This window comes from Pongo abelii, chromosome 12 (assembly GCF_028885655.2).
Source record: "Pongo abelii isolate AG06213 chromosome 12, NHGRI_mPonAbe1-v2.0_pri, whole genome shotgun sequence".
In the NCBI taxonomy this organism is placed as follows: Eukaryota; Metazoa; Chordata; class Mammalia; order Primates; family Hominidae; genus Pongo; species Pongo abelii.
The window spans coordinates 81,741,662-81,757,096 of record NC_071997.2 but is presented as its reverse complement, the minus strand read 5'-3'; the positions used below and the strand labels follow the sequence as shown (position 1 = coordinate 81,757,096).

At 35.2% G+C, this 15,435-nt stretch overlaps 1 protein-coding gene across 38 annotated transcripts in view; it reads right to left on the bottom strand.

Moving 5' to 3' along the window:
* Window positions 1–15,435, bottom strand: part of NRXN1 (neurexin 1) — a 1,121,298-nt gene that overhangs the window by 778,799 nt on the left and 327,064 nt on the right. Inside the window, exon 1 of one of the 38 annotated variants that reach the window (XM_054548182.1) lies at window positions 8,863–14,005. The exons of the other annotated variants lie outside the window; for them this stretch is intronic. The gene's annotated coding sequence lies outside the window, so the exon portion shown is untranslated. Of the gene's footprint in view, window positions 1–8,862; window positions 14,006–15,435 lie in introns of those variants that run through there. 38 annotated transcript variants of the gene reach the window in all.

Here is a 15,435-nt window from a genome sequence, read left to right as displayed (position 1 = left end):
TATGAAATTGTGATAGTCCTCTTTATGTACAGAATGAAAACCATCCAGAGGCAACAAAATGTTGAATTCTCTAATCCATCATACCATGAAGCCATCACAGCCTTGCACATGAGATTTGGTTGGTGGGAACAGAAAAACATTTGCAAGTCTCTGGATTTCTCTGGCTCTTTACTCAGAGATGTCACATGCATCCATGGGTTTGAGAATAAGTGTAATTGAAGTGAACTGTAATGTGTCTCTAATAAGTGGCTTTGAGAACATATATTTGTGTAGGCATATAGTACATATCTGCACTGGAGAACTCTTATCCTAAGTGTCATCTTGTAGCACAGACCTGATCAAACTCCACGCTTCAAAATGATAATTTATTTGGTATAAATGACACAAGCCAAATAAGATAAAATATGTTAAGTACTTCTCTTGATTTTCTCTTCTCCAAACACACATAGATATTAAATAAACCACTCCCCTCCCGGTTCTTTTCCTTTAACCATGAGAATCACTGAACCACTGTGCTCTCAGTATTATCCATGTGAAATACCTGCCCCCTCATCGGGTACAACAGATTAAATGATGATTAAGCAGAGTGTTAAATTTAGGATGCTGTTTCAAAAACCTCCCTACCTTGTAGTGACATTTTTTTCTAAAGACATTTTCTTGTAATACTCCAAAAGTTAATGACTGAATTTTAGATGGAGGCATGACGGGAATCTCAAATGGCCATAATTTCTTTATAGGCAAATTATATACACAGTTTTCAAAGCTGTGAAGAGAGTTATGCATCACTGATTTTATACCCTAAGTGATGATTAGAAGTAAACTTTCTTAACTTAAAAGTAAACAGAAAAATAAAGGCGGTATCTGACATGGGGAAAGAAAATCTCAGGAACATAGAACTGGGCTTGCGGACCGTATAGCACTTGAAAAACCGTATTACACGTAAGTGGAAATGTATGATCTCAGAATAGTGTTTTTAGGCTTAAGTCTCTGCGATAACAGGTTCAGATTGACCTGGTATCTCATAAGACATTTTGATAGCAATTCAAATAAATGAGATTTTTTAAACACTGAAGTTAAAGAAATTTTTAAAACTCTTCAAATGTTTATTTCTTTAGGAAGGATAAAATGGTCTTATTTTCATCTGTGGAAACAATGTACATGAGCAGTTTTATTCTGAAATGCCATTGCAAAGATTTGTAATGCTTTTCTATTCTTTTACGATCAGAATTGCTGCTTTTGCAGCGCAGAACAATGCTGCATTATATAGAATCGGCAGATTGAACCAAGAAAACAAAAGGGAGCACTGGGCAACCATCCGTTCCTTTTAGGACTCTTGCCCTCGCCACATACCACCAGATCTCTTTAGTTAGTCAGTCTTCTTGTGCTCATAACAACCCCGAGGGCTGACTCAGGGATGCTTCCATAGAAAATTTCTCATTCACTTTCTCTTCCTGAACTAAAACTGTAGCCCAACAGCTCCCATTCCCTATTCTAAGATGAATACTAAGACTCATCTGTGAAGTCCTTTCAAATATACACAATTTAGCTTATATGTATATACATTAAAGCCAACTACATGGTAGTTATATTCATCTGAAAATCCTTTAGTTTATATCCTGCACTGATTCAGGCTGTCTTGGGGAGATATGTCTGTGTGTGAAAACAAAAAGTGGCAAATGAATTGACTTGAGGCTATAAACAAAGACCCGATTCTATCTAATCCTTGCTAATTTCCCCTCCTTCTTTTATTTTCCAAGTAAGCATAGTTAACGAAGAAATTTTACAGAAAAAAAATGTCTTGGTAAACATTATCTGAATAATCCTCTATAAGAAAAGCAGGCTCTATTTCATAAATGGAATAAAATGCCTTTGAATATGATTAAAGATTGAATCATTATGTCATCCTGATTTGAACATAATTCCTTTTTTATTTTCTAGTGGTTTCTATTTTATTGTTACTTTGTGATAACACACTAACATGCTATGTGTTGTATGTTAACAGTAATATTACGTGCTTGTTTTTCGATTGTTCTGGATTTATCTTTTCAAGGTTAAAACATTTAAGTCTGCTGAAGAAGCTACTCTGTGGAGATTTTTTTTCATAACTTCTATTTGTTTTTAACTCCCAGACATGTTTAAAATTCTAATCTGAGTGTGAAAGCCACATTCAAACATGATATAACAGAGAATCAAAATCAATCATCTACCACAAGTTTGTCCCTATTTTATGATCCATCAACAAAAAGCTATTTTTGTAATCTCGTTAGATTTGCCAGCAATAATGACCTAAGATTAAAAATTGGGGAGGGCTTTTTTTTTCATTTTCTCTTTTTCCCCTTGGGTAGTGTGATTCACTCTGTGGGTACTGCATTTAAACAATTGCTCACACCTCCTCTGATCTGTTCTTGTCAGCTTTTACATGTTAGTACAACAGGAAAGCACCCCATCAATCATTGTTTCTTCATCTATCAGTCAAAATGTTCATTTTGTGACTATTGGCCCTGCATCCCAATCTGTGACAATCTATGAATGTGTATTTAATTTAAAAAGAGCAATGTGGGAAGACACAAAACTTTAAGTGAAGTTTGTAAATGGGAAGAACTAAATTATCAGTGACTGTGTCAATGTTATTGATGGGTGGAGCAGAAAAATACCTACTGGATGCAAAGTCAGGAAACTTACTGTAAGCCCTGCCCCATTCCCCTAAACCCATTTTGCTGCTGAATGCTGACACTTGAATAGTTTCTGATAGGCCAAGGTTTTTCGTATCACAGGAGAAAGTAGATTTAAAAGGCAAAAATCCAAAGGAGAGAGTACAAAAGGAAAAATATAGATCCTGTGAGCAGATTTTGGTAGAGTAATTAAAAGAAACAGAGTGCTTAATGCCAACATGCTAAATACTAAATGCTAACAGAATAACTATAGGAGGTGGACTGAGGTGCCAAGATTGGAGACTGGTGTGGTAAAGGCCAGCTCCACTTGACAGTAAGAGTCGGATGTTAAACAACTTGCCCTAGCTGCCTCCTGACTTCTTGGAGGTGTTTTTTTAGAATATAACTGTGGTCCTTTGGTCCACTATACCTAGGGACTTTTGGACTTCTTCCTGCCTACAATTGCGTGCAAAGGTCAAATAAACTGGCAAGGAACAAAATGTGTGACCACAAATGCAAAAATGGCATAACTGTACTACTGAAATAAATACGTTGAATCAATGAACTCTGATATTTCTGCATTAAAATGCAGTTTGCAACCACTAACTACAAAGGAAAATATGAAGGGAAAATAAAGAGATGGTAACTAGGACCTAATATCTATATTACTAACTCAACTTCAGAAAGTTGGTATATTTTCAAAATTGCAGATATGTCTGTAACCTAAAATATACTTCATAGCATTTAATTAATTAATTAATTTTTAAGTTTATTTTAGAGGCAGAATCTCACTCTGTTGTCCAGGCTGAAGTGCAGTGGTGCAACCGTAGCTTATTGCAGCCTGAAACTCCTGGCATCATGTCCCCCTTTTATCTCAGCCTCCTGAGTAGCTGGAACTATAGGTATCCACTACTATGCTCGGCTAATTGTTTTTATTTTTTGTAGAGATAGGGTCTTCCTATGCTGTCTAGGATGGTCTCAAACTCCTGGCCTCAAGGGATTCTCTTGCCTTGGCCTGCCAAAGCACTGGGATTATAAGTGTGAGCTGCCACGTCCAGCCCATAGCATTTTATTTTGAGGTTTAGGGACTAACTTGTGTATGATTTAGCAAGTGATGTTTAATGGCATTTTACAATAATGGGTACCAAATAGAAACATATGAATTGTTACTTGAATATAATTAAACTTTGTAAATTAATGGATTAGACTAGAAAGAAAAGATTCCAAAAATTTGAGGGGAAAAGGTAGGTTCTAGCATTGTCTCTTACATTTACATATTATGTCTGTTTGGGCATGTTATTTTACCTTTTTGCATCGATTTCCCTCTTAATGTATGGGTGAATATATAACAGTTGGAATTAAACCATAAATGAGTCAACTTCTAAGCTGTATACTACAAAAAACATTTGATGTAAATAATAAAACTCCTTGGAATCTTTCCATCTTTGTGTCTCCATAACCTTCAATATTTGTTAGTTGAAATAATTATTTCTAAGTCTGAGGATTGTCCATTTAAAGTTGAACACTCAAGATAACTGATTTATCTCTGTTCATCTCTACAAAGTCAGAATCGAAGAAGCAGCATATCCTTTGGTTAAACTCAAGGTAGGGAAAAGAAAACCAAACCAATTCTACCAAAGAACAAATCAATTGATTTGATTATGAGCAGGTGGAGGTTACATTCTTTATCTTACTGACTTTGAGGTAAAATCGGTTAATCCTTTTATCCCCAATCTTCATATTTAATCCAGAAAATGCTCTATGGAACAAAAGTAATCATTACAAAATAAAGGCTTTATTCTACATTTTAGCAATACAGTCTTTCCTTGGCTTATAAAAAATTAATTGCTGGGTATTCTCCTGATTGGGTACTTTAGATCCTGGTGACTGTTCTAACTGATGGGGCTGGAAGACAGTTCCCTTATCTCATAGCCAAATCACCTCCATGCAAATTGATCTGGGAGTGCCTTTAGAATAAACACAGCTGGATTCTCTGCAGCCATTTATGGGTCCAGTTTCGTAGGCTTAATGGCTTAATTTTGATTTATAACTACTGAAATTAAATCAGGCATCTTCACTGCTTAAGGGTGGCTTTGATTTCAGCAGTGCCGTAGGGAGACTGAGACTATTTACCAACATATTTTATCAGTAACATTTCAACCTGGGTAAGGGGGGGGAAGGCATCTTATCTTTGGTATTTGTACTTGAGATTCCTTCAGAATATTATAATTGTATTATTTACCGACAAATGTGAGGATTAGATTATCAAATCAGACTCATATGGATTAAAGATCTTGCCCAGCATCAAGCTTTGCTAAATAATTTCAAGGATATAAGCTATCAAGTTCAGATAAGGTGCATCGTGTACCATAAAGTGGTGTACCTTATGTCATATGCTCCAGGTAGCCCTGCCTCATAGATCCTGGGTTCTATTCACTATGGGTAATCCCTTAGCCACAGACATCTTGCTAGGGACAGAGATATGTTCTCTTATTCATAGTAAGTAACATTAGTCTATTTCCATTTGACAGAGATTAGACTAAGTCTTTGCTTTCCTCTAGGAGCACAAATGATTGTACAAAAAGAGAAACAAAATTTGAGACATTAAAATATGTGAAATGTTAATAGTTCTAACAAAGCTTTTATCTAGAACATGGTAATAAATGTCAACATGATATAGTGGGAAGAGTTGAAGACAAATGGTTAGATATCACTTTTTATCCATATGACTTTGTGCATTAGTTTTTTGAGCCTCAGTTTTACTAATATTCCAAAGGGGTAGGGAAATAAGCCTAACCAGAGTGACTCTGATTTTTTTTTTTTTTTTTTTTTTTTTTGAGATGGAGTTTCGCTCTTTCGCTCAGGCTGGAGTGCAGTGGCACAATCTCAGCTCACTGCAACCTCTGCCCTCCAGGTTCAAGCGATTCTTCTGTCTCAGCCTCCAAAGCAGCTGTGATTACAGGCACCCGCCATCATGCCTGGCTAATTTTTGTATTTTTAGCAGAGACGGGGTTTCACCATGTCGGGCAGGCTGGTCTTGAACTCCTGACCTCAGGTGATCCATCCGCCTCAGCCTCCGAAAGTGCTAGGATTACAGGCAAGAGCCACCACACCCAGCCAACTATGGAAATTTTAAAAGACAGTACATATATGTGTGTGTGTATATATATACACATATGCTATATATATATATACACACACATGCACACACACATATATGTATATCACAGGACTGAAGACCATAAAATGTTCTATACATATGAAAAAATGAGAATTTGAAATGTACATAATTCTTCACACAGATAGCTGACAGTGTTATAAATCTCCTTTCTTATAAATAAGAAAATCAGTCTCAGAAGTAAGTAATATTCTGATGGAGAGTTAGAAAAGAAAACCTGTCTTACAACTCTTTAAACATGCTTCTCCTCTAAGCTAAATCACAATTTGGTAAAGAAGGTCGTGATAAGGTAGAAGGAAGACAAGAAAAGCCAAGGCAATGAGGTGACGCAGGCAGAGAAAACTGTCTATGCCTCTTCTTCCAATGTCTATTCATTTTCCTTGTGGTTCTGAGCAACTATTTCTTCTTTTATCTTGCAGCTGTCAAAGCAGCTCTCCGTAGAGAAACCAGCAACCACACCCATTAAAATCAAAGCATGAATTTTCGGGTGAGGATCAGTGAGCCTCTCTTAAGAATACCTGAATTTTCACAGAGATAAAAATATTTATTTGATTTAAATGGTAGAAAGTGTTAATTACTAAGTTTCATATATTACCAAGAGTCATAGAGAAGTCATTTTGGAGACCACGGGTATATTCCTAGACCATATGATCACATCATTTGAGTAGCTGCTTGCTGAGTTTATTCACAATGAAAGCCTAATACATAAATTCTTTAAAGAGAAACCAGTAGCATTGTTAATTTCCACTTTTGTTTCCAAATTGTTGCTTTTGTCTTATTGAGAGCATATTACTTACTTCAAGCACCTTAACAAACAAAGCTGGGTCATACACAAACGTCCTACTGTACCAGCAATAAGACAATATGAATACCCTGCAACCTCTCAACAACCAGAAGACAAAGATGTATTTGGAAGGGGCAGATGGGAAGTGAAAAAGAGAAATAAAATATACTTTGCAGCGAATATTTTGCACACATAATTCTGAGTGTTATATTTTTAGCTTGTATAAATAAACTTAATTACTCTTCATTTTGAATATACAGGAAAAGTTTTTTTAGAAAAGACTCATTGTCACAAGCTGATAAGGTAAGTTAGGACAGTATATGATTAATATGCTACAATGATGTCTAAGAGAGAGGATGCTCATTAAATTTCTGTGTGACAAAAGTTAGAAAGAGTGTTAAGACCTTGAAATACTGGAACATATTTCAAAGTGAAACTTGACAAGTTAGAGAAATGGTCAGATAGATAAATGGATTTTAATCAGACTGAAAGGAAAATTAATGTATTGGTTTTGTCAGTTGTACCTTCATCTTGAAAGTAACGACTGCCCGCACTTCCTCTGTGGTTTCATCTGACCCTAACGTGACACTCCCCTGAAAGATCTCCTCTCTCCCTTCCTTGCTCTTCTGTAGCCAATTCTTCAATTCTCAACTATGGTGATGTTTTGAAGATGTGAATTAGATTACATCATTCTTTTCTTCAAATCCTCAAATAATATTTAGAATATAATTCAAATCCTGGGTTGCCATGGTCTACAAGGCCTCAAATAAAACAGGTTCTGCCCACATCTCTGTTTCATTTTCTTTCTTTTCTCTGCCTCCAGTTGGCACTTTTGTTCCTTTAACTCTTCAGTTTACCTTGGTGCTTTGTACCAGCTGTTCCCCCAAAGTAGACAGCTCTCCATAGCTCTTCACACGGCTGCACTTCCTGCTACTCTCACTTAAAGTCACTGCCTTGAGCCAATTTCGTTAATCTGGCTCTAAATAACAACCCAACCCCATCTCCACTACAGTTCATCCTAATACCAGTCTAATTTTCTTCATAACACCTATCATTATCTGAAATCATCTTAGTTGTTTTACTTTAAAATCCTCCTTCTCTCATGAGAAAGTAAACATTGTGCGGGCAGAGTCATTGTCTTGTTTGTCCTGTACTTCCCACCCGTACAGCAGTGCTGGCACTTAGTAGGTGCTCAGTAGGTATTCGTTGACAACATAAGACAGAAGTCCTCAAAGTATTGTCCAAGGAGATTTGGTAGTCCCTGAGACTCTTTCAGGAGGGCCAAGGGCAAAAATCTTTTTCATCATCTCACAAATATACAATGGTGCTGTCTAGAGGCCAAAGGATATATGCTATCACAAAAGATTGCCTGCAGAAGTAGTTGTGAGAATCTAGCTGTCTTAAGCCAAACATCAAAGAGATTGTCAATAATGTAAAATAAGTCACTCTTCTCACAAAATTATCTTAGTGTGGGAATATAATTATTTTTCATAAAAGTACAGAATTTATTTTAACATGCAACATGCAATGAGGTGGTTATTTTAAAATGAATTAATAAATATATAAATGTTTTCTCAGTCAATTCTCAATAAATACTAATACATATATATAACCTATATAACAAACATAAACTTCTCAGAGGTTTTCAACACATTTAAAAAGTATAAAGGGATCTTGAATCCAAAAATGTGAAAACCACTGAAATAGAATCTCACCAACTAGTCTCCATTATTCCCTAGAAAACATTCAGTAGAACTTTCTTCTCCAATTAAAATTGCCCTCAAAGAAGGTTTTCTCTTTCCTGATATCCACGCTTTTGCTATTCATTGTTTATGAAATGTCTGTCTGTTTCTCTTTCTCATTTCTCCATGTTTGAAGTATACTTTAAAGCTGTCTAAAGTAGTCTTTTCCATGAAATCCGACTCATAGCTCTAGCACAAAAAGTTCTCTCTATATATACCTTTAGAGCATTAAGAACCTATACTACCAATTGACAATTAGTATTGTTAATTATCTTCTCAAAGTGCCTGTAAATCTCTCTAAAGGTAGAAACCTCTCTAAAGACAGAGACTGTAAGACAGTCATGGTGCAGCCTGTATGTACCATGCAGGAAACACAAAATGATAGCAGGATTTAGTCTCCAACAAACTCTTTTCTCTTAAAACCTAGTATGGGATGATAAAGATTAAATGGAAACAAAAGCATTGGTTAGCTGTTCACCCAAAAATTAATATTCTGGAAATACTCACTCCTTATAACTTTTGGGATTCACCACCCAAGGTAGACAGAATCCTCACCACCACCAGCAAAGAAGTCCAAATCCTGATTTCCGGATCCTGTGAATATGTCCTTAAGACGTAATTAATGTTATAGATCTAGAAACAGAGGAATGATCCAGGATTATCTGAGTGGATCACCTCACTGCATGAATTCTTCAAAGCAGGAGCTTTGTTTGGAGCAGGAGAGAAATGGCAGAAGGGGAAGTCAGAGACATCTGAAGCATGGGAGGGACTTCACGTCCCACTGCTTGAAGACAGAGGAAGGGGCACCTGGAAAGCACGAAATGGAATGAGGGCAGCCTCCAACCAAAATCCAGCCCCCCTGCTGACAGTCAACAAGGAAACTGGACCTTAGGCCCACAACCAATAGGGAGTGAATTTAGTCAAAAACCTGAATGGCTTGAAGCAGACTTAGCCTCAGAACCTCCGGAAAGGCAAATGGCCCTGCCAACACCTTGACTTTGGCCCAAGCAGAGGACCTACCCTAGACACGATACCCAGACTTCTGACCTACAGAAGTGTGAAATAATAAATGTGGTCTGTTATAAGCCATTGTTGGCTATTTTTACAGCAACCATAGGAAAGTAATAAAGCACTCAGGGCATGTTCAATTCCAATAGCCCTTGCAGCAGACACACAAAACCACCAACTTCCTCTAAGCTCCAAGTACTGCACTCTGTCCACTCACCCTGCTGCCTTCTTTAACTTACAAATTATGCACACAGTAGGTATGTTTGCATAATTAAAAGATAAGTAGAAGAAGTAATAGTCTTTAAAAAAAATTGTTCCCTTAGTTGTTCTGAATATATGTTTATCCTTTGATAAAGGACTCTTTGCAAGGTTTCTGTATGACACTTTATTCTTAAAATTTTTGATCAGTTAATTTAAAAGTGAATCCAAATGGATGTCCAAATCTAAACTCATCTAAACTGTTAGTAGTATCAAATGAGATTGCTCCACCACGAGCTCCATTTGGAAAAGTAACCAGCACCTGATCTACAGCTGAGTTCCATGTAATTTAGTTGTCAAAGTGATGGAGCACAACTCTTCCATTTAATTTATATGAAATCTGTATCAACTTGACTGTATCCTTTGCTGGGCCAATGGCAATTTTTCTGGACAAGATATGGTGTAAACGGCAGGGCCAAAACACAGGAGAAAAAAAATGTAGGTAAAATTAAAAAAATAAGATAAAAGATCACATGTTTCCTAGGCATCCAAAATTTAAACCATCTATTTGATGACATTAAACTCAAAGTTGCTGTGACCTTATTGTATTAGTAATAATAGCACCAAGGTAACAAGTCCCTGGAATCCTTCTATAGCACAGACTATTAACTAGGCTCTAATAAAATACCCTATTTTGTTCCCCACTGCATGTCACTTTTGTAGGGCATATCTTGGAGTTAAGAAATAAAGATTGACCATATTTATTGATTGCTCATTCTCTTTAGAGAAAAATGTGAGGATAAGTTTTTTATTTGATACCTAGACCAATAGATTTCCAAAGAGCTAGGATCAAGATTTTTTTTTTTTTTTTTTGAGACGGCCGGCTAATTTTTGTATTTTTAGTCGAGACGGGGTTTCACCGTGTTAGCCAGGATGGTATCAATCTCCTGACCCCGTGATCTGCCCGCCTCCGCCTCCAAAAGTGCTGGGATTACAGGCGTGAGCAACCGCACCCGGCCAGGGATCAAGATTTTTAAAATCTCTTAAATTGTCCAAAGGGTGCTCCTTCCACTGCATCATAGAGAGAAATAAAATCTAGTTCTAGTTAGACACTCTGCTCTTTGAAATTAAAAAATAGCTACATTAATGTTAAGTAGGCCTTTCCTTCCACTGATGAAATATTCCAAAGTTATTTATCACACCTTGTCTATTACATTTTTTGAACAGATAATATTTCTACTATCTAATTTTTAAAGCATAAAAATATAGAGAGAAAAGTTTGAATCTCATCATCTCTGTCTCTTATCTGTCCAGTTTCCTGCACTCCCACAAACCCATCTTAAAACAACTATTGTCATTATTATTATTATATTGACTCTTCCAGAGGTGCTTTCAGCATATACAAACAGTATTATTATTACTGTATTTTATCTCACACTTTTGGTAACATACTTTACAGACAATTCTTTTCACAGGAGGCTAGCAAGTCTTAGGGCCATTTGACAGATTAAAGCATCAAGGCTCAGGAAAATTAAACCTTTTGCCTACGTATATACTGACACCTGAGAGTCTTGCATTTTTCTGAATGGTATTCTATTTCTATCATACCTTATTACCTCTGTTAGCACATGATTACCTACCATCATTTATTATTCTCTGTCAGCTTCCTGCACACAAATCCCCATCACAAGGGACTGAAAGGATCTTAGAATTCATTTAATCTTTCTACTCATTCAGTGTTTGCATCACATGGTAACTCCCATTCCTCTTCAATGCTTGGATACCTCCAGTAAGTTGTAAGCCCTTTAAGGGTGGGAGACATTTTCTGCTATTGTTTTCCCTCTTTTATAATTTATCATCTGTTCTTTTCTCTCCTCTATCAGGATAATTATCCTGGCATAATCCCTTTTATGCGACTTCCCAGTCACAGTTAGTTTTTTACTATAAGAATAATTTGTAACCAGTCCCTTATAGGATCTCAGTGTTTGTCCATTGTTGCTTTTTCGTATATTTGATAAATATTCAATTTAGAAAATCATTGGTAATAACTTCTGTATCTTTACAAACTAATGACTGAAAATAATCATTATAATGTAAGACTCCTTTAATTGGGTTTCCAAAAAGATTGTTTCATAGGAAATAAGACCTACTGGTATTTGAAGGAAAAAATAAAAGCATTACATGGTCAGGTAAGTAGGATTATTACACATTCTTAGAAATTCACCGTGTCCATTATTATGTACAAAGCTCTGAGAAGTGGATATAACTTTGTTTAAACCAGAGTTTTCTAAACATATTTTCACATTGAACTCCTTTTCCAGATAACATAGATGAGCATCCTACAGGCCATTTTCATGAACCATACTACGGGGAAAAATGTTGCAAAAGACCATTTGTTTTTAAAAATGTTGTAATGAGAAAAAAAAAAACACCTCAATTGTATTCAGCATGTGTAAAACACAGAAGAGAAAGCTTATCTGAAAGAATGACAAATAGCTCAGTTCTCTTTTCCAAGCTTCACAAAGCTACATAGTTCATCTTCTCAGTATAACTCAAAGAAGAACAGGGAAAATTTTCTGTATGCACATAAATGTATTCATAGCATTTTTTTGAATTTATAATGCCTTGGCATCCACAGCTGAGACTGAAGAATTAAAAACAACAGTATTTCATAATTTTCTTGATTTTTTTAAACTTCTCTTAGCCAAAGAAATCATACATTGCTGTACTTACATGGTATGATTATTTGTTATTTTAGATAACTCCTCAGATAAATTCACTAAATTAAAACACTGTATCCAATATGCTTTGCTTTTTTTTCTGGACAGTCTTTTTATTGCAACATATAATGTAAAAAGTAATATTTATTCATTGTCACTGTTATAATTATTTCTCTGATTTTAAAAACAATAACACACAATAACACACAAGTTTTTTTCCCCCCAGGATTCTCCATTATCTCTAACTGAATTCCCCTATCAAGATGCCCTTTTTGTTTTATTCTGCTTCCCCCTTTATAATAGGATATAAACAAGAGACAGAAGTTAAATCTCCAGTGAGAGAAGAAAAAAGTAACACCTAACGAAGGGACAAACAAACAAACACAAAAACTGGTGACAGTCTCAACATTCTCAAATGTTTTGCTCAAGCACTCTATTACTGTTAGGATTGCTCATTTCATTTAATTGTAAATAAGGTAGATTTTGCTGCTAAGCAAAATATGATAGAAGCTAGATCTTCCTAAGGACAAACAGTTATAAGAACATCTGTACCTGAGGGCAAACCACCAGAAAAAGCAAGAAAAACTCCTAATAGTGAGACAGAATGAGGGAAAGAGGAGAAAGACTAAAATGTACCTGTCAAGAAAATGGCATATGTTTAACAGACCCAGGTAACTCTTTTTTGATGATTGCAGTAACAGATAAATGTAGACTGACCTCTGCACCAGGTATTTCTAGATATCCAGATGGCAATCAAGGGAAGGGAGCAACCTTGGCTTAAAAGTTTTATTTCAGAAGGTGCTGGAGGGTTAAGAAGAAGGAAAGGTAAAGATGTGTCAACATCATCTTCTACAAGGCTTGTTCATATGTTATAGTCTATTTGAGAAAGGTTCATTTAAAGTATGTTTTGGTGATCAATGGTTGCCCAAATAGGCCCTGCTTCAGTAGAGAAACCCATGGAGTGCCATAAAGGGCATCAAGGATGGACCCAACATAAGAGACTACTTACAGTAATTTAATAGCAATTTAATTCAGATCAGAGCTGTGCAATAATGAGGATGGTTAACTATGAATTGATGTTTATTGTGTGTTAGAATTTGAGCTAAGAACTTAACATGGATTATAGATTACCTACTTAATTAATCCTATAGACAATCCTGTGAGATTCATTATACTAACTCATTTTCCAGGTTAGAAAATTGAAACAGACTGAAGAAGAAACTTGCCTAAAGTCATATCGTTTCTAGGTGGTAAAGGCAAGATTCATATCCAGAGCTGGGTATTTAAAGTTTACTGTAGAATAAAATAAAATAAAAGCACAATTCAAAATATATAAAAATATATCTAGGGGAGCCAGCTCTGAGTTTAACTTACATCACTTCTGGTGGATTGAATGGATTTCAATGGTAACTCAGCTATACTATATATAAGTAGGAAATTTTCTAGGTATGGAAATATATAAACTGGATCAGATTCTAGAAGAGAGTTGGTGGCCAATATTATCTTTATTATTCTCTACCGATAGAATAGTATGCATCCTCTTATATCAAGAGAGAAGAAAGATTATAAAAGATTGATACTAATCCAAATATAGTCTATAAATTGTTTCCAAACTTGTCCTCTTGCTGGTTCACAACTGGGTCAAGCATAACTTTTAAAAATATGTATTATTTATCTTTTGGCAAAGTTTCCTTACAATTCTTAAATCAAAGGGAGTAGGAAGTTTGCATTACCTAAGAAAATAGAAATAAAAGAAAAAATGAACATGGAACAGATTACTATTTCAATATGCTGCAGGATATTTGCAAAAATATTTAAAAGAGAGATACTTTTCTAAAGCATTAATTTAGAAGCTAAAAATCTGAAAATTGAATTGATACATAATGGTTTCATTTTAAGAAATATCTTAAAATGTTATATGAGAAAATTAGGTCATATCACTTTTTTTTAACATTGTAAGTCTTCAGGATTTTTGGCCTAAATTATATGTGTAAATTTATGTTTTTGTCTTATATTAATATTTTAGGGCTCTGTGTTTCATTTCCTTCATTTTACTGCTTTCCTTGACCTCATTATTTATGATTAATTAGAATTTTTCAAAACCTAACCTAGCACAAATAAATATCAATGAAAGAAATAACAAAATATTGGCCCTTGTATCACAATAAATGTAGCATATTAATAATATATAATATTACAATTTACAATAGTTTCTAAATATAAATTTCCTCGTATTTTTCTCACCAAAACCTGTGAGTTAGATAAGGCAGGAATTATTATTGTTATTTTACTGATAAATAAACTGATCTTTCAAGAAGTAAAATTACTTGCCTAAAGTTATGCAGCTTAATAAATTACAAAGAAAACATTTGTTTACAATATATACACAGAAACACACACACACACGCACACCCACACACACACACCCATCCCCAGGAACTGCCGATTTCTAGCATAAATCTACTGTAACTCAAAACTGAATTAATAATTATCTAGTTTGGTGATAAGTTGACATTTTCACAAATGTGTCTCACTATAAGAGGAGACCATACAAAGATGAATGTATTTACAAGTTTATTTGAATCATAATACGAATAGGCTTAACTTCCAGTTCTTTATTCAATTGGTCCATATTTTATCAATTTTATTTAAACAAATAAATGGGTACGATTCTATTGCTTTCAATAGATAAAACTGAATCAGACTGATGGTATCAATAATTATGTTAAACCTATCAAAGTATTTGAGGGCTTTGTGGTAAAAGTTAAATGTGATAATCCATGGAAGCACTTAGCAAAGTGCCTGGTATACAGTAAGTTCTCCACAATTATGTGAGTAACATGCTCCTTTACAACTAATCACAAATAAGTGATCTGGCACTATGAATAAGATATATCTTGACTTTTATAATTTTAGATTTCTGGATAATCTCCTGATCAACGCAGTTGGATTATTTCCAACCACCCACATACAATGTTTTTCTTGAATAATTCAGTGGGAAATAAAGGAGATAAACGAAGTCTCAGAAAATCAGTTGCAGCTTCAACCTCATTTTAACATTTCCTTCTAAGTGCTTCCATCCACACAAGTGAACTACTGTTGCTGCCCCCAGAGACACCGCTGATGAGACCATGCTTGTCACCTAATCCAGGAA